Below are 20,266 nucleotides of genomic sequence, written 5' to 3' on the forward strand. Positions count from 1 at the left end.
TAATGTTGACCCAGACTCACTCTGCATTCCTGCCACAGATCAAAAACAGCGTCAAGGGTTTCAAGACAAATTGTCTGAGTTTGGTGTTACTATGCGTCTTCTCTTACGTGACACATTTAACTCTGACTGTGTGTGTGCATAAGGAGGAACTGCTGGTGAATCATATTGATGGTGGTGGGGGTGAGTGAGAGCCTCAGGAAGGATTAGAGGGATTGTGAGAAAAGACAAAAAGGGAATCCATCTCTTGTGGGTGTGCTATATATGTGCATGTCTGCTGGTTGTTTAAAAGAATACTGAGGATTGATCGATGCATATTTCTGACTATGCTATTAGAATTAAAGGTAGCTGAAACTATTTGTGTCTGTCAAAAGTCAATCATTAACTTTTTGATTTTGGATCTGTGCTTTGCTTCTTCCACAGCACATTTCCTTTATCTCTACATTTCCTCCTCAGAGTTCAGGATTTTACTTTCATGTAGTCAGTGTGGCTGTAAAGTGAGCTGTGGTAAAGGAAATGTGCGCTTGCGGAATATCATAACATTCTAGGGCATTAATTCAATAAACCGGATTCCTCATTCATGCAGAAAAATATGCACAGGCAAGAAAAGAGATCACAGACAATTTCCATACATGCATATGATGAGTTTGTTTGGGTTATATTCATCACAAGCAAATTTAATTGGAACTCCATAGTAATAATAATACATTTAGTAACTCAATTAGTTTTTAATGTATTTCAAGAAACTTCCAGGAGAGCTGGAAGTTGGGCTCATATTTCAGGAGGGTTAAAGCCCAAAAAAATTAGTTGCAGGACTTTAAAAACATGAAATCAAGCAGCCATCTTGGTGGGAAATATGGTTCATTGATGCCTTGGAAGTTTGAAACAAAATTGAATAGAATCACTTAAAATGAAAATGCAAAAGATATATGGAGCATTTTATATGCTTATATTGGCTTTAACACTTTGATATATTTCATCAGTATAATTTCTTTGATAAACCACTTACGCTTACACACCAAATACAAAAGGAAAATGTGCTATAACCTCAAAGTGCCTTAAAATGATTTAATGCAGGTTTTACCACATACATCTTTTTGAACAGCACTGTATTGATTACTTGCAGAGGTGAAGATAGTGCATAATGAAGTTAACACAAAGATGCTAGAGAGTCACTGCATCAACTGCAGTAGCTACAGACATTACAAATGGGGCAAAGCGTAGAAGGGCAGAATACAACTTAAAGTCATGTGCCAAACACAAGAAAATAACTGTGCCAGTCACAAGATCCTCACTGCCTACGACTGAAGGAAAGTTTTATCAACACCTCAAAACACAGCAAAAAAGAAAACCAGCTGACTCGACACCTCTGGCTGTCCCAGTTTATGTTAATTGATGTGGTACTGTATGACATTAAAGTCATGAAGACCCAAAGTCTTTTTTTTTCTTTTCTTTTTTAAATTTGACATTAGGTGCTCATAAAAAGCACAAACCCATAATCCATAATCCATAACAGCAATCCCATACTGAGGATGTGTTTTAGTAGGATGCTATTAGATAAGCTGTAATATATCACAGACATTATTAATTTATATCTTCTTTATCTTTTCAGAAGAAAATGTTTTCATTGCTACAAACACATAGACTTAAGGGGCAGCATGATGGTCTGGTAGGTAGTGTAACTGCCTTACAGTAAGACGGACCTGGGTTCAACTCCACCATCTTCCTTGGCTTTTCTGTGTGTTTGTGTGGGTTCTCTCGGGGTGCTCTGGCTTCCTCCCACAGTCCAAAGACATACAGTTAGTGTGGTTAATCTGTGATTTTAAATTGACCATAGGTGTGAAATTAAGTATGAATGATTGTCAGTTTCTCTGTGTTGAGCCCTGTGACAGCCTGGAGACCTCTTCGGGGTGTACCCTGCCTCTTACCTAAGGCAGCTGGGTTAGGTGGCCTTTAGAAAAGAAAATGGATGGATGGATGAACAGCAACATGGTGGTGCAGTGGTTAGGACTGTTGCCTCACAGCAAAAAAGGCCAGGGTTGAGTGGAGCCTTTCTGTGTGGACATGTTCTCCCCATGTGTGTCTAAATTGGAGAAGAAGATCGAAATTATTATTTTTCCCCCAAGCTAATTAAAATTTAAAAAAAGGAAAAAGATAATCAGGTAGCGAAATGGGGAAACCTTGGTCAAGTGCTAATCAATGAAGAAAGTCCAGAGGCTTCACTGAGTTAGAATTGTGGTGAGATGTTAGTCTTGAATGGACAGTTTAGTTTAGCCAAGACCTGAGTTACTGAAGTATGATGATGAGAGCTTGCAATAAAGTTAATCACTTTAGAATTTTAAGATAGCTTAAAGAACTACATCCAACAATAACGTAATCAAAAAATACCAGCAGCTTAATTTTTACATAAGCACAGTCTCTCCTTGTTAAAACATGCATGTCTTTTGCAGACTGTTCAGTGAGATGACTTTCATTTCAACCTGCTTTGTAGCTTTTATTTGAAAACCAATGCCCAGACAAACAGCAGTCTCATGCTCCTTCACTATTCCATAACAGCCCACAGGTCATATACTGATGCAGTATAGCCTGATGTGAGCAGGATAATAGTTACAAGTGAGTTTGGAGTAAAGTGGTCTTCATTTTCTGCAAAGGCCCAAACCTTTAAGGTCTCTCCAATAAAAAATATATTTTCACACTTTCACACTTTCTAAGTATTGCAATTAAATTGCAATTAAATTTTCTGTCATCCTTAATCCAAGCGCTTTCAGAGTTTTTCAGCGCCTTGTGGTCCTAACACTGGTTTGGAAGCCAATTAGTTACTAATAGTCAAGTGGAAATTTGACTTTTCCGCACCACATACATGGAGAATGGATTATCTAAGTGACCTCAAATAGTGGTTTCCACGAATTGGTTAAACTTTTGAAAGTCATAATATTTTCCTAGTAACTGAATAAGGAAGGGGGGGGGGGAAGTTATCCTTTTGTTATGTTCTCTCTTATAACTTAACTGGTAAAGTAACAACACTGTTTTGGTTGTTAGTAACTTACTTTAATAACCATGTTGTGGGAAGGCACAGGCATATCAATGCGCACATACACCACACTTGGTGTTCTCTACTTTACACAGAAAGTAGTACCACAAAACTATAAACTGATTTTACTAAATACATAACAGTTCCTCCCATCCAGCTTTGATGAACACCATAGGTATCAAAAAATCAAGATATTTTCAGATAAATGCTGTAAACCAATAATTTTACTTGAACTGAAATATGACACCTATTCAGTGATTTACAACATGGAGGTAGGTTGTTTCCTCTTAAACATTTGAACTGCCTTCCTACAAAATTAACTTGAAACCTTTAAGTTCAGTCTCTGAGGTGCTCTGCGATTTCTCTCAGGGTAACGTCTGCCTGTTTGGTCAGACTCCATAGTGCTCTGTGTGGGAAGTTCAGGTGTTTGAGCATTGGTCGTTTCACGTAAACCCTGAACCTCAGGTGGTGAAGCGAGGGCAAACTCTTCTGAATCTTGAGTTGTAGATATGCTCTCAGGTTGCTGTGGAACTATGTGACTTTCTGCATCTAGAATCTGATCAACATGTCTACGCCAGACTAAGTTGGCTCCAACATTTACAGTGTATGTCAGCGGTCCAGTCCGTGACAGAATCGTGCCAGACTGCCATCTCTGACTTGGGTCTCTGTAGACCCTGGCGAGAACTTTTTGTCCAACATTGAAAAATCTGGTTTTGTTTCTTGTTGCTTCCACCATGGAAGACTGTTTATCTTGGACATCCTTGCGAATGTCTGGTTTCAGCAAATCTAGACGTGATCTCAGATTCTGTCCCATGAAGAGCATTGCAGGTGTGTGTCCAGTGGTTGCATGAATGGTGTTCCTGTAAGCCAGTAAGAAACTGTCTATTTTCTGTTGTAGCAGCTTCCCCTTTGTGCGACTGGCTTTCATTGACCGCTTGAAGGACTGGATGAACCGTTCGGCTTGTCCATTTGTTGCAGGATGATAGGGAGCTGAAGTGATATGTCGTATGCCGTTACTCTGAAGGAAACACTGGAACTCCTCTCCAGTAAACTGACGACCATTGTCGCTTACGAGCTGTTGTGGCAGACCTGTGCGTGCAAACAGTGACCGAAGACTATTGATCGTGCTGGCAGCAATTGCTTGCTTTATGGGGAAGAATTTTGGCCATTTTGAGTGAGCATCAACCACAACCAGGAACATTTGGTCCATAAATGGGCCAGCATAGTCTATATGAATGCGTTGCCATGGAGCGGATGGCCACTCCCACGCGTGTACAGGTGCTGTTTGAGGCTGACGCAGCGTCTGCTGACAACCAGTGCAGGATTTAGCCATATTCTCTATTTCACAGTCAAGGCCTGGCCACCAAACATAGCTTCTAGCAAGACTTTTCATCTTAACCACACCTAAATGTCCATTGTGCAGTGAGTCCAGTACCTTTGTACGTAGTTTGGGTGGCAGGATGACACGAGTTCCCCACATGACACATCCTTGGCAAACGGATAGTTGGTCTTTGCGGGTGGAGTACGCAGAGAACTGAGAACTGCAGGACAGCCAACCATTCACAGTAAAATCGTATACTTTGGACAAGATTGTGTCTCGGCTCGTTTCTCTTTTCACCTGAGCACTTGTGACAGGTAGGGGTTCCATTTGTGTAACGTAAAACACAGTAGCTGGATCAGTCATTTCTTCAGTGGGTTACATGTGTGGAAGACGTGAAACTCCATCTGCATTTCCATGTAACTTTGTCCCTTTGAACTCAATGGTGTAGGTGTGTGCACCCAGGAACAAAGCCCATCGCTGCAAGCGTGCCGCAGCCATGGTTGGAATACCTTTCTGAGGGTTAAAGATGGACACCAGCGGTCGGTGGTCTGTGATCAGGGTGAAGTGTCGTCCATATAAATACTGATTAAACTTCTTCACTCCCCACACTAGACTGAGTGCTTCTCTGTCTATCTGCGCATAGTTGCGCTCGGCTGCATTTAGGGACCTTGAAGCAAAGGCAACTGGGCGTTCTGATCCATCAGGCATTTTGTGAGATAGCACAGCACCAATGCCATATGGTGAGGCATCACAGGCGAGGCGAAGTGGTAGATTGAAGTCAAAGTGTGTCAGAACCTCCTCTGATGTAATGAGCTGCTTAGCGCCATTAAATGCCTCTTCGCAGTTTTTTGTCCATTTCCATTTGACATTTTGTTGCAGCAGAGAGTTCAGCGGGTGCAGGACTGTTGAAAGGTTTGGTAGAAACTTGTGGTAATAATTAATTAAGCACAAGAATGAGCGTAGCTGACTCACATTTTTAGGTTTTGGTGCCTTCAGGACTGCTTCCACTTTGTCCTTGGTTTTGTGGAGCCCATGTCTGTCGATCTTGTGTCCACAATACTCAATGGCATCCTTAAAGAACTCACATTTGTTTTTGTTTGCTCTCAGTCAGTATTTTTCTAGCCTGGCCAGGACTGCTGTTAGGTTAGCCAGATAAGTCTCCTCATCAACACCAGTGACGATTATGTCATCCAGAAAACACTGTGTTCCTGGAATGCCTTGTAGGACCTGATCCATGGCACGTTGCCATACTGCTGGGGCACTGGCGATACCAAATACCAGTCTGTTGTACTGATATAGGCCTTTGTGACTGTTTATTACCAGATATTTCCTGGATGTCTCTTCTACTTCCATCTGGAGATAAGCCTGGGCAAGGTCAATTTTTGAAAAGTGTTTTCCACCTGCTACTGCTGTGAATATGTCTTCTATCCGTGGAAGTGGGTACTGATCTATGCGGAGAACTAGGTTCACTGAAACCTTAAAATCACCACAGATCCGCACACTGTCACATGCTTTCTTGCTTACTGATACTATTGGTGTAGCCCAATCTGACCATTCCACCTTGGTGAGTATTCCTTGCTCTTCCAAGCATTGGAGCTCTGCTTCGACTTTGGGGCGTAAAGCATAAGGTACAGGGCGTGCCTTGTGAAATCTTGGTTTTGCATTGTCCTCCTGTATGATCTGTGCTTTAATATTTTTCAGGGTGCCGATTCCATCTTTGAACACCTGGGCACGGTTATTAAGTATCTGTTTCAGTCTTTCATCCACAGAATGTGCACTCAGGCCTCGTTCCAGTCTCATTGACTTTATTTCTTTCCAGTTGAAGTGGATGTGTTTCAACCAGTCACGCCCAAATAATGGCACACCTCCATTTTTCAGAACATAAAGTTCCAGGTTGCATTTCTTTTTCTCATATTCCACTTTCACTTTTAGTTTTCCCAGAGGAGTTATTCTTTCACCTGTGTATGTTTTCAGTTTCACTGAGGTGTGTTTCAGTTTCAGATTGGGGAATTTGTCTCTGTAATCTTCATATGAAATCAGTGAGAGGGCAGACCCAGTGTCCAGTTCCATCTGTAACTCAACCCCTTGTACTTTTGGTGTGAGCCATATTGCATCATTATCTTTCTCTTGCATTGTGTACAGCTCCAGGCATGCCAAATCCTCCTCAGAATCATTTGACTCTGTGTCATTCACTTCATGCAGCTTTCTGTCTCTTTTCCACATTTTGTTTTTCTTTTTATCATACTGCTTTGATTTGCACATTTTCCGTATATGCACTTTTTTGTTACATTGCAGACATTCTTTCTCTTTAAACCAGCAATTAGCAGCGTCATGTGACTTTTTGCCGCATCTGTAGCACATCTGTAATTTATTATTGCGCTGCTATTTTATTTACAGAACACGGCTCCGTGCATTTTCCCTGGAGCTCGCTTGCATCTTTTGCCGCTGTCTCCATCGATATAGCTATCTCTAATGCACGGTGCAACGTGAGGTTATCCTCTGTGAGGAGTCGTTTCTGTGTGCTTTCATTGTGGATGCCGCAGACGAAACGGTCTCTCAGCGGATCTGACAGCCCCTCCCCGAACTGACAGTGTTCCGACAGCCGCCGAAGTTCCGCGATGTACTCGATGTGAACTCATTCTTTAGTTGATTTCGTTTATGAAATCGGAAACGTTCGGCTATAACCAGTGGCTTCGGTTGGAAATGTTTTTGGAGCACTTCTGTGATCTCCTTGAAACTTTTGTCAGCTGGTTTGGCCGGTGTGATGAGGCTGCGCAACAAGTTGTATGTTTTCGCTCCCATCACACTCAGTAACACTGCGACTTTCCTCTCAATATTGTTCAACTCTCTCCACATATGTTGTCCAATCCTCTGTGCCATTATCAAAAACGTCCATCTGTCCAACGCCTCCTGACATTTTCTCTGTATTTTTATAAGCCTCCTTCACTTAAAAGTATTAATGTTACTCACGTCCTCTCTGCGGCGCTTTAACCAGGCAGGTGAGTTAGCATCCACACCTGGGGTTAGTTGTTTTGGCCCTAACCTTGTTCGTGTCTTTTGGCCACTTTCACAAGGATTTACCCCCTCTTTGTCGTCCAATGCACATCGGGGATCCGTTTTAATCCTCGTCGCCAGTCTGTTATGTTCTCTCTTATAACTTAACTGGTAAAGTAACAACACAGTTTTGGTTGTTAGTAACTTACTTTAATAACCATGTTGTGGGAAGGCACAGGCATATCAATGCGCACATACACCACACTGGTGTTCTCTACTTTACACAGAAAGTAGTACCACAAAACTATAAACTGATTTTACTAAATACATAACACCTTTTTTGTGGAAAAAGTGTATGAGACAAATTTTGATTCAACACAGAGCATGTCTGGAAGGGGGGGGGCAGAGAGAGACCGATGTCATAAATAAATGATTCTTTGTTCATTGATTAAACTGCTCTCAGCTAACTGGAAACTAGATGTTTCTGGGAAATATTTTTTACACGTTAATTATTCAGCTTCCAACTCTCTGTGAACCTAAGCATTCAATTCAATTTCACAGCTTGAATAACAGTTTTTTTTTATCGTTCGTATTGCAAAAAATAAAACGTAAAACACTGCTGACATTCGCTCGTATGCTAGCAGTATTCGTCCTTGCCCAGCATACGTTTGAGAATCGTGCTTTAAGATGAAGCTTTAGCAGCTCAAGGTCAGAAGCAGCACTTACTGATTTGCACCACCTACAATACGAGGAAAGAGGAGGCAGACTGAGGGAGGCAGAGGAGAAAGACAATAATGTCTAACATGAAATAAGAGGCTAACTCAGAAAAAAAAAATTCAGACATATCTGACAGATTTATGAAGCTTTTTTGTGACTTGCATGCAAAGGCTGTGGCAGCTGACGGCAGGCTTCTGAGCTCAAGGTCCTGCCATGTGATTTAAAAAATAAGCCTCATCACTCAAACCCATTCCAGAATGATGAATCGTGATGTGACTGGGCTGGATTTCATTCCTCAGCTCTTATCATGGTTAATTAATTACCACGAGGAATTAAAGTGACAATCATTAGAAAACAAACGCTTTTAATGGCATAATGTGGAAAAGAAAATTCAGGGAGTAGATTAAACTGCCAGATAGTCAGACATTTTTAAAATCTCTGTGTTTAAACCACTCATTTGGAAGAAGAAGTGCGCTTCAGTGCACTGTAAATGCTTTTGTATGCACAACAACATTTCGATTCGATATGTCTTCCTTCTGACGTACTTATTACTCTGCCAAGCAATGTTTTCGCTGCTGTTTGTCTGTTTCTCTTGAAAATTGATAGGTAGCACTCAAGCCTTCTACAGCAGACCCCTCACTGGTCAGCTAAGTTTTGGCACATTTTACTTCTTACTGCTTCATTCTCTGTACCATATTGCTTCATTCATTACTCCAGTCTAGTCGTGCCTCATGGCTCCATTCATTTTTCCCCTGAATCATTGTGCTATCAGTTTAAAATTCACATGGCGGCTCTCTCCTGACCAGCATCACCGATGCCAACGTACAGCACTCACCTCCTCTCTTTACTTTCTGTTTATCACTGTCTGTATAAAAATAAAGGGCTGCAAATGTTCAAGAGAAATGAGCAAAATTTAATGCTAATTTGTCATTTTTATGAGCATCATCTGTGACAAAAATGTCAGCAGTTGAATCTGTATGTCCTTTTTGACACAGAAGAGGCAAATTTTCTTTTAAAATGAACTGAACTTCCATTTAACCATATTTTCATTTTCCTGATGGTTGAGGACCCTGTGTTACTGCAGGCATATAGCCAGTTTACAGAGCTGAAATTGAAGAGACGGGATAATAAACATGGTTTCCAGTATCATTTCCCTCATGAATCTTGTTGCTTTATCAGCATGTGGGTTTTCAACATGACCCCCACTTTCATGCTTCAGCGGTCTCAGTCGCCTACAAGCATGTTATCTAACTTGTTTCTGTATTACCACATGGTGAAATTGTTTTTTGAAACAGCTTATTTTAAAAACTTCTGTATGATATAACATATGAAAACTGATATTGTGTCATTAACTATTCTCTACACTGCCAAACCAAAACTGCCTCATGGACATTCAGGAAGGCAGGGAAGTCAAAGGAATAGCTGCAGACATACTGTCTGTAATAAAATAATAAGAAAACATGTTCATTATTATATTAGGCTCTGGAATACCTAAATAGATTACTTTTGTTTGCTATAGTTATCAATGATGAGCTCAATATCATGAACCAAGTCTTTGAAGTCTTGTTTTATCGTATACAAACAAAACCATGTAACGTCTTCTGTGTAAAGAAACAAAGGTCAAAAAGAGAAACGAAAACCTTGCTCATATCAGACGTGCCATTGTTTGCCACAGAACCAAGCAGGAGAGCGCTGTCCTTTGATTGGTAAATGTCACATAAAAGTAAATGCTTAATTCAAAATGCAAACTGACATTTAATATTTCTTACATATAAACTTCTGTCAGAATTCTAATGTAGTGCAGATGTTTAGGTTGTTGTCTAAGGTCATTTACTCTTTCATACATCATGCAACAAAACACAAATCAAATGGCATTTTGGTTGCTTTTGATATTTGACTTTTTTCCACTCTTTTTTACTTCCTCAAGCTGTGATCAACTCCTGGGAGTAGAAAAGTCTGAGCAGTTTCTCAGCTGCTCTTATGAATGCATTGTTCTTAATAGAGAAATCAGATGAGCTATCAGAAATCTTTTGAATTGACACCCCTAATTTCTTAATATCCTATTCCTGCTGGCACCCATTGGAAAGGGCTTCCTGTGGTATTCTATATGCCATATACTTGCTATTTTCTTTTTCTTTTCTTTTTTGTTCTCTTTGATCCGTGTTGATGGGTAAATTATGCTTTGTCCCATTCAAAGTATTTCTGTGCAGGTATTTCTGAGTTGAGTTGCCTACAAACATCTATTAAACAGGATTAGAGGGGGGTAGTACCTCACACAAACACACTTTAAAAAATAAAACTCGGTTATTTTCTGACCAGTATGACTATGAAAATGACTTCCTCATTTTACAGTGTATTTTTTATTGCAATGTTGCATGTAACCATGTTTTTAATTGCATCCATGGCTAAGAGTGGACAAGATTTACTTACTTAATTATTTATTTATTTATTTATTTATTTATCAGCTAAATGCTGCCTCTTACTGACGTTTTCTGTTTTTTGTTTCCCTTTTAAGATACTGGGGGCGGAATCGTGATGGACTCCTTACTGCCAGCAAACCACTGGAGCTTCAATGTTACCAAACATTAAAAAGTGCACACAACGAATCTCTTAAGATGTGCTGACTTTGGAGTCATTTATTCGTGTTACCTCTTGAGTCTGCTGGATAGTTTTGTTTTATTTTATTTATTGCATTTATTTAATGATGTCTAGTTTCACTTCTTCCCACCCACTCCCCACTCCAATCACTGTGTGTCACTGGTAACCATCAAGTGATTATTTATTTAGTATTTTATTTTTATTATATATATTCCAGATGGAAAACTCTGCTGTGATCGCCTCTTCAGGGCCAACACTTGAGTTAGAAAGGAAAAACATTCAATCACATTCAGTTAAAAGTACCGGTGGGAACGGACCTACATAAAGTTAACCATGTTTAGGAATAACCCTCCCGGAAGTTAAGCGAATTTCGTTTCATAATAAATCAAATCATGCCAAATTAACTTTTGTATATGGATTTACGAGGGAAAGGTGTAAAATTTATAGCCTAAATAAAATATCCATCATACAGTTGTACTAAGAAAGTATCTGCAATCGAAGCATATGTTCAGAGCGAATACCAGTTTTACAGGTATCACAACATTTTGCGACATTTGGAAAAAGAAAAATGAGGAAAATTAAACACCTTTGAAATAAATGTATGACACGTTATATCGTCGGCTTTACCTAGACAGCTGAGAGCGTGGGCTCAGCCTGGGTGTCACTGGGTTTTATATTTCTGACTTTTTTTTTTTCTTTTTCTTGAGAACAGCAGGATGGCATGGTGTAGTTAGCAATGCTGCCTCATAACAAGCAGTGGGTTCAAATCCACTGTTCGGTGAAGGCTTTCTGTACGCATTTTGCATGTTCTCCATTTATCTGCGTGACTTTCTCTGGGTTCTCCAGCAACTGGTGATTCTGAATTATCCATAGTTGTGAATATTTTGTGTCTCTCTGTGTTAGCCCTGGACAGACTGGCCATATAGTAGCTGGGATAGGCTACGTTCCCATCGACCATGAACTGGATAACTGGTAGGAAATGGATAGATGGACAGTTATTTCCTGGTTTTGTCCAGTCATTTTATTTGTTATACCTGTTATTTTTTTCCTTATTGTTTTTTCTAACTTTACCTGAACAATATTTTATAATATTTTATAATATATATATATATAATATATTTTACATTTTATTCATTTTATCATATCTATCTATCTATCTATCTATCTATCTATCTATCTATCTATCTATCTATCTATCTATCTATCTATAAATTAAAGCTGAAATCAAACTTAATATACAATAGATGTGCGCTGATTTTGTGAAGTCTGCTTAGACACAATATACACAGTCCTACATGATAACTCAAGTAAACCTCTCACATAAGGCAGGAGCATATTTAACTTTTTGGAGTTGTGATATATTAGTGTAGCATTTTGCCCTGTTACTTAATAACTTTGATTCATTATAGTTTCCCTGAAAGCCTTTTTTTCTCCAGCATCTTTTTTCCTGCTCATTTTATTCGTGCACCTAATGTTAAATCACCTTCTATTGCCACATTCATTTGTTAAAGTCTAATCATTTTTATTTATATGGGTAAATAAATGTCACCACCGAAATTATTACATATTCTGATAGTGCTTGTGCTTACACAGACTGACTGAGGTATAGAAACACACATACATTGTTCCTGCCGTTCATCATGTGGAGTTGTATTTTGAAACTTGACACCGGAAGTTGGACTCCTTGTTCTACATCGCTTTCTGTGAAATACAGGAGCGTGGAGCGCCATTAAGAGCGCAGCGTTGAGTACAGCGCACAGCGGACCGCACTGCAAAGAGAGCGACATTTACTTTAAAAAGTGATTTACAGACATCAAGAGTGAAACAAACAAAAAGACCCAGTGCTGCTTAACTGGACTAGAGCTAATTTGAGAACTCACAGGTTGTTTTTTCTTTCTTACTTTATAAATCTGCCTCTGGACACTGTGATACATAGTCTGTCTGCTGTGGACCTACCTGCTGTGATGGGCCGGACGAACAGCGGGCAGTGTGGGGGTGCCAAGAGCGCAAGAGGAGGTCTGGACGCATAGGTAAAAAAAAAAAAAAAAAGAAGAAAGAAACTGGTTGGAGTTTGCACTGTTTATCTGATTTTCTGGTTTCTGTCATCACAGAAAGTGATGACTGATAATTCTGGTTGTCACATGCGAGTTTCTCTGTTGAGGGACATTGTTTAAGTGTTATTCATTTATTTTTTTGGAGCCGGCATAATTTTTCTCCGGCATCATTGACTGAAATGTGAAGCTCAGCTTTTAGACGTGTTCTACAGGCTGAGGCTTTAGGTGATTGTTTCCTTTTTGTTTTTAAAGTGTTAGGACTGTTCTTATTGAATGCCTTTACACAGTTGCAATCCTTCTTGTCATTCACAAAATCCTTCTTGTCTTCCACGCCTCTGTGCTCTTGTATGACTGATTCTCAAGGATATGTGAGTGCGCCGGGCACATGAAGGGACTGGCAAACCTTGTTAAATGTGCCTCTTCTTCCATCAGTTATCATCGGAAGCACCGATAGCCTTTAATATAAATTCGGACCAGTTAATTTGGGCTGTTTTAAAGGGATGGGACATCAGATAACTAAATAATATGAAATGCCAGTGTAAGTTTATCTCGTGTGGTTTGTTAATGTGGAACGAAAGGTCCGTGATCACTTAAATCGGATTGTGGAAAAGTTGAGTTGTGATAAATATCTCTAGCAAGGCCATGAAGTAGACAAGCTCTTCCAGCAAAGCAAGTTTTAGTGTTTTGCATTAACACAAAACTGCAAAGATGTAAGTTGTATATGAGACGTATTTATATTTCCTTTTGCTTTACGGCAATGTTACTGCTGTATGTGCCTAAAAAGTTCCAGTTTCCTAACATTTTTCATCTGCAGCTAAGGACGATGTAACATCAACAAGTAAGGTGTCTTCTCTTTAACCATAAATTTATTGTTCTTATGTAATCACTTGATTAAAAAAAGTGACAGTAAAAATCGTCAGACCTTAGCCAATATCTGCCAGGTAATTTACAGCTTTCATCGTAGCTGTCTAATGCAGCTTCAGACAGAGCTCATAGTGTAATATGTCAGTGGAGGCTAAGAGTGCCCCTGTACAGATAAATCAGTCAGTGTTGTAGTTCTGTAAGGGTCTAATGTTGTGCTTGTTGTGATCATTTCCTTGACTGTGATATTAAAAAAAGAAGAGCATTACAACTAAATAGAAAACTGTGACTGCAATTTAAATTATATAATGACCTCACAAAACAGTCAAAGATTTTTATAGCTGTAATAGGATACATTTTAGTATGGTTATGTATTGTAATTGTCTGATCCTATTTAGAAAGAAAATAGAAAGAAAGAAAGAAAAGAAAATAGTTATATAGATGCTTTTCATGGTTATTGTATTTGATGTATTTTTTATTTGTGTTTGCACCTGAACGCTCTGCACACCGATTGGTTTGCCCTTAGAGAAGCCAACTTGGACTCCTGTCCCAGGGGCATTTTAGATTACGTTATGACTGGCTACTTTCAGTCACAAGAACACTGTCTTCATTTCATCCATCCTTAACACCATATATACTATGCACAGATAGACCTGCTCTGAATTTTAGTCTTCTGAACACAAAATACCCAATGTTTGTTCTGATGCTTGCATCCAATTTCTTAAAAATTGAACCTTTTCTCTCCTCTTGTGTCTTCTTGCCCTCTTATATGTTTTTTTTTTCTTTTCAATAAAAAAGAAATGTCTTGGCTGAGGGCTCGGTGCTTTCACCCAGACATCAGACCACTCTTTTGTAATGGTATGATGGCCAGAGATTTGATTTGCCTGGTCAGGATGTATGCAAGGAAGATTTATAAAGGACAGATATTGATTCACAGACACTGATCTACAAACATGAAAGCAGGTGAAGTAAGCTAAGGATATTTATCCATTAACCATTTCCACCTGCGGCAATCATCGATGTTAAAGTCTTAGGGCTTCACTGGCAGAACTTTTTCAATCAATAGTCAAAGACAGAAAGGGTTTGCAACCCAAGACTGGGGAAATCTCATCAGTTGGATTTTACATGGACCCTTTCGAGTCATTTATGATATAAGACTGATTTTATTTAATTTAATAAACTCTTCTGTACTGCTAGAAGGTACAGTTAGGTCCATAAGCATGACAAACTTTGTGTAATTTTGCCTCTGTACAACACAACAGTGGATTTTAATTCAGACAATCAAGATGTGATCGAAGTGCAGTCTTTCAGCTTTAGATCAAAGTTGTTGTTGTTTTTAAAAAGCATTGCATTAATAATTTATGTTTGTGGGTATCTACCTTCAGTTTTCTCTTCAATATCTGAAAAGTATGTTCTTTTGGGTTGCGATCAGGTGACCAGTTTAGCTATAGATGATTATCCCATTCCTTTTCTTTGCCTTGAGCAAGTCTGGGTGTGGTTTGCTTCCGCAGTATGCTTTGGTTCATTATTCATTTTCACAGCATTTGTCTGAATCAGACCAGAGACGGCAGCTCTGTACATCATCAAAAAACACTAGTGCATTGTTTCCACTGGCAGCATTGGCGTTTGTTAATACATTATGTTTGCTAAACTCTGAAAGGCTGCCCTACAGTCACATCTTAAATGCTTAGTTTAAAATTCACTGCACAGTTGTCCAAATCTTGTCAGTGTATGGACCTCTTCATCTTTCTCAGTGGAAGTCAAGTTAAACATATTTTCAGTGTGTGACATTTAGAGGTCTAGCCCTGAAGTTGTACAAACACACTCTCTTGTACAAAGCAACACATCTCAATGACATTTTTACTATGAAAACAGTGAATGTGACTGTGAGGCTGTGAAGTGATTGTTATAAAAACTCTTCACAAACTACACCTGTGATACTCAAGTAGTATCACAATTCTTACTTGTATCTACAAGTCAATTATATTTATGTTTTTTTCCATGCTTGGAGATTTCTATGGATTCCTGGACTTTTAACAGGCTTAACATTTGTTCCTCTATTCTTCCTTTTTCTTAAGCAATGCAACCCTGTGCTCTGTTTCTCTTTAGTATGATATCCATACTAAGTGGCAGAGACCACTTTACTCACAATCCCAACTAACTACCCCAAGATATAAAGGCTGTGAAGGTTGTAAACCACAGATGTAAATTGTGCAGTTGTGGTTTGACAGAGTGACTTGTTAGGATTTGCCACTATCACCCCATGTCACAGCATGCCAATTGTGTAGAAAATCAGCGCTTACTCCCTGGAATGTCATATCCTAACCGTCATACCTTGATTGCTTTTTCTGTCTGCGTGGCAGGAACAGTGTGTGGGTGTCAGTGTTGCAACTCAAGTGATTTCATGCTTAGGGACTGCATCCAGTGAGTGATGGCTGATATGATCCTTGATATTTTCCCGGGAAGTATTCCAAGAATGAAGCTAGGGCTACATACAAAGCCGATTAAGGTTTTTAGCCATTCTAAACATGCAACTCTGAGTCAGTATCAGTGGAGCTAAATAAGACTTAAGGTTCGTTCACATTCAGTATAATCACGCCACCACCTGCACACACTGGCCATGTTACCTGCCCAGACATACATTCAGCTCCTACTTGTGTGATTTTGCTTTCTTTTCAAATCTTATTGGTTCGGGAGGTGTGATCCATATGCATACAGGTGGGACAGTCTGCCTCTTCTTAACAGTTTTAGGCATGCATCAGTTTACTTTGTGCGGTTGTGGGATGCAGTGTTTTATTGTTAAAATTTGATAAAAAATGATGGAGCGTGAAGCTTGAACTTTTCTTGTTGGACTTTTGAAAATGAGGCATGTCAGGTGTAAAAAGGTTTTAAACTGCTGTATTAGAGTAAAGCAAAAGACTGTGGAAGGACCCTGAATGTTACTGTCCTCTATGACACTGTATGCTATTATAGTTGTACTTAAGCTGAATGCTAACATTTTCATGCTGTCATGAAAGTGTTCACAAGATATTAGTTAGCTTTTGTTGGCTAAATATAAAATGCAGCTGAAGCTAATAGCTAGGGCAGGGCAATATGGCCAAAAATATTTATCATGATATACATTTGAAAATTTGCGATAACGATATAACTGACAATATAATTGATGCGAGACAAAATACTTAATAACTCATTAACTTTATTAGTGCAAAAAAACCCCCATCAATGTATTTTCACTTAAACAAGCAGCTGTTTTTTATGTGCATTAAAGTTATATAAAAATTTAACAGTGCAAATGCAAATTCCTTGCTGACAGTTTACCAATTGGCCGACATATCCTGAGCGTAACCATGCATAATACACACAAAACTTAAAAAGAGGTTATATACACACAATGCGGTAATATTATGTTAAAGCACAGTACGTATCACTCCGCGAGGCTCCTGACTACGGTAGCCGTAATGCTCCGACAATCCGGTGCGGCTTCGTAGCTTAGCAAGGCACTGCGCATGCGTTTTACCCATATTCTATCGCGATATCTCATTTTCTTATCATTGCCTAACATTATACAGGTATTACCGTAAACGGTATGATATGGCCTGGCCGTACTAATAGCAATTGCTTTTTATGACCATGCTTTATTTGCCATTATACTAAGATTTTGAATTGAATATGGACCTGGAGATATAATATTACACTACTCTTTACATTGCTTTCACATTACTTCATATGGTGATCTGAAATGTTTACCATCACTCTGGGTTCTTTACTAGCTTTCTGTGCAGATTCTTGCAAAAAGCCGGAGTTGTCTTTGCAGTAAAATCCACTTATTTCTGTCCTGGATCCAGTTTTCACTTTACCATTGTGCTCCTGTTCATTCGACTGTTCACTCCACTCCTCAAAACATGTAGGGGGAGCAGTCTACAAGTTTTTCACTCCTCAAAAGGTGTAGACTGCTCCATTATTTTCCTTCTTCTGCTCTTGAACTAAAATAAAAGATTACTGTAGCGCAAGATAAAGGCCATGTTTGAAGTTTTTTTTTCTATCCACTTGCCAAGCAGATACAGTAAATTCAGAACCTCTGTAATGCAAGTAACAACATAATTGCAGTTGTGTTGTGATTACTGAATTTAAAACAGTAGGACATTACATTACTCTGTTACTGAAAAATGTAATTTGATGAAAGTAATGCAATACTTGCATTACTTGGTGCACACAAAAGCATGGGGGCCGTAAAATTCAAAACCTGACACTTGGTTTTCCATGAATTTACAGCTGAGGCAAAACAAACAAACTGCATTTGAGGGTTTTTTTAATGTATAAATTTAAAAAAATATCTGTTATGGGATTGCTGACATTATGCACAGAGAATATTTATTAAATGCATAAAACACCAAAGTCCGTGAGGAACAGCTGAGATGTATTATGGCTGTTGATGAACTGGAAGGCTTAATTAATACTTAAATTACTCCACTCTAGAAACAGCTATAAATGAATAAATAGTAGCTCCACTGAAGGCGATAAGATGTTCTCCTGTTTGCTTGTGCAAGGATGAACTCAGCAACTGTAAAGTCTAGCAGGTAAACTACAAGGAGCTGTGTTTGACTTCTGGTTTAAGCAGAAAGGATGATATAAACACACACTGACATTTGCCGCTTAGTTGAACAGCCAGTTATTATTCTCACTGTCTTTTTTATCTGTGGCATCACGCAAGAAAAACAGAGGCTCACGATAGCATTATAAGAAGTGAATGGAAGCCCAAATTACAACATATTCAATGATGCATTTAAACCACAGGCTAGACTCGCACTCTTTTCTGAACTCCATGAGACCTAATTACCAAGATTAAATCAAACATCATAGGTTACTTCACATCAGAAAGCATAAATACACACATGCACAGGAGTGCATTATTTTCTGCATTACATTACACGTTCAAAACAAAATAACCAACTGCTTAATGCTGATTGGATGTTTGTTTTTCTTGTGTCGAACTTCAAAGTCCCTGACTGTTGTTAACATGCTGAGAAAGAGAAGGTTTATGTTAAAGCCAGCCTTGCGTATTTCATTTTTCTTTTCTTTTGTAGAGTCCTGTATTTGATCCTGCATTTGTTATTATTTCATTACAATGAGTTAAAGAACAGAGAGAGTGATTACACTCAGAATCTCTTATTAGTCATTCTCTCCTGCATACAAATGTGCACATGCACATTTCAGTCATGAGCAGTTTGGTCAAGAGAAGACTGTTCCAGTTCCTTCTGCAGTAATTTATATTTGGCGGCATGACTCTGTTCTTGGAAATAAGAGCACAGAACCCTCATCCAGGACATCGATTACGTTAGACAGCATGAAATGGATACGCTAAGGTGAAGTTGGTGGACCTGGTGGTACATTGTTAAACAAACTTAAATGGTGTGCCCAATATAATATTTGCCAATTGGATTTGTGAAGGGTAATTAGTTGAGCCATCAGGAGATACGGGCTGGCACTGAGATGGGTTGTTTCAGCTAATGTACTGGGGTTGCTGGCAGACTTGGACTTTGTGACTTGCCTGAACTAATACTGATACTTTGTGTGCCAGCTCTGTCACCACAATCCTGTCACCGTTAATACTGGAGCTCCAAACCTGATGCAGTACTCTGCTGAATGATAGGTGTCACCACTCAGTAGAAGAAATCAATTCAAAAAGCAAACAGCTTTTTTTCAGTTTTCTCCAGAACCTTTCATCTTTTCAGACTGTTCCAGCATCTCCCTCTGTGAAATCTGAAAATCTCTGGGCTCCATTAAACTGGCGACAATGACGGACACACTAGTACAATTATGTCTTTAAGTTGCCCACGCCAGCCTCCCCGCTGCTCTCAGCACTGCACATGGCAGGTTACAAAAAAGTGAGAGGTGCACAAAAAACAAAAACACCAGCAAAACTCTGGCATTGTTTACAGGGTGACAATGGTGTTACAGGCATTGCTTTCCCTCCTTGAGTTTTCTCATTACATCAAGGGTCCTGCCTTTTTGTTTTCTTCCCTCTGTTATGGTAGAACTCAGTATGAACCGTGCAAAATGTCAATTTCAGCAATGAGCTTGAAGGAAATGTACTAATCTCAGATTCTTGTGAATTTCCATTTATTTCTGAGTGGAAAATTGTACTAAGCTGATACCCATTAACATTTATTCTGTTTTAAGAGGGAACATTTGCTTTGTTTTCATTAGTTATGAAATAAAGACAGGATAGCAGAACATGCTGAAGGGTGAAACTTTGTTGATCTGTGGGTATTCTTTTTGTGCATGCGTGTTGAAAGAAGGCCTGCTATATAAACACAGTTGTTTAATTCATCAACACTGACCTAGAGTGGCTCGTGACGCATTCTGTACACACACACACACACACACACACACACACACACACACTATAAGCGCAGATTGCCCCAGCTTGCTGAAACAAAGTTGGTGTACGTCAGCTAAAATCACAATAATTTATCTCCTCAATCTGATGTCATCATCATGAGACACCCTTGTGGCTATTTAACTGGCTGCAGGGCAATGTGACATGAGGCCTTACAGATGTCTTAAATTGCTGAACTTTTAGTGTGTTTCACAAACACAGTTTGCTTACAGGGATATACGTCCTTGTGACTGTCAAAAATAAATTAATGGGAATGTGTTGGGAATGGGGGTATAAAAGAAAAAAAATGGAAT

At 39.1% G+C, this 20,266-nt stretch overlaps 1 protein-coding gene across 2 annotated transcripts in view; it reads left to right on the forward strand.

Moving 5' to 3' along the window:
• Positions 1-12,383: 12,383 nt before the first annotated feature.
• gcgrb (glucagon receptor b) overlaps positions 12,384-20,266 on the forward strand; it is a 57,732-nt gene continuing 49,849 nt past the window's right edge. For both annotated transcript variants that reach the window (XM_084930705.1, XM_084930706.1), the window contains exon 1: positions 12,384-12,688. The gene's annotated coding sequence lies outside the window, so the exon portion shown is untranslated. The remainder of the gene's footprint in view (positions 12,689-20,266) is intronic.

This window comes from Perissodus microlepis, chromosome 6, assembly GCF_051167445.1.
Source record: "Perissodus microlepis isolate ML-2025 ecotype Zambia chromosome 6, ASM5116744v1, whole genome shotgun sequence".
NCBI lineage: Eukaryota > Metazoa > Chordata > Actinopteri > Cichliformes > Cichlidae > Perissodus > Perissodus microlepis.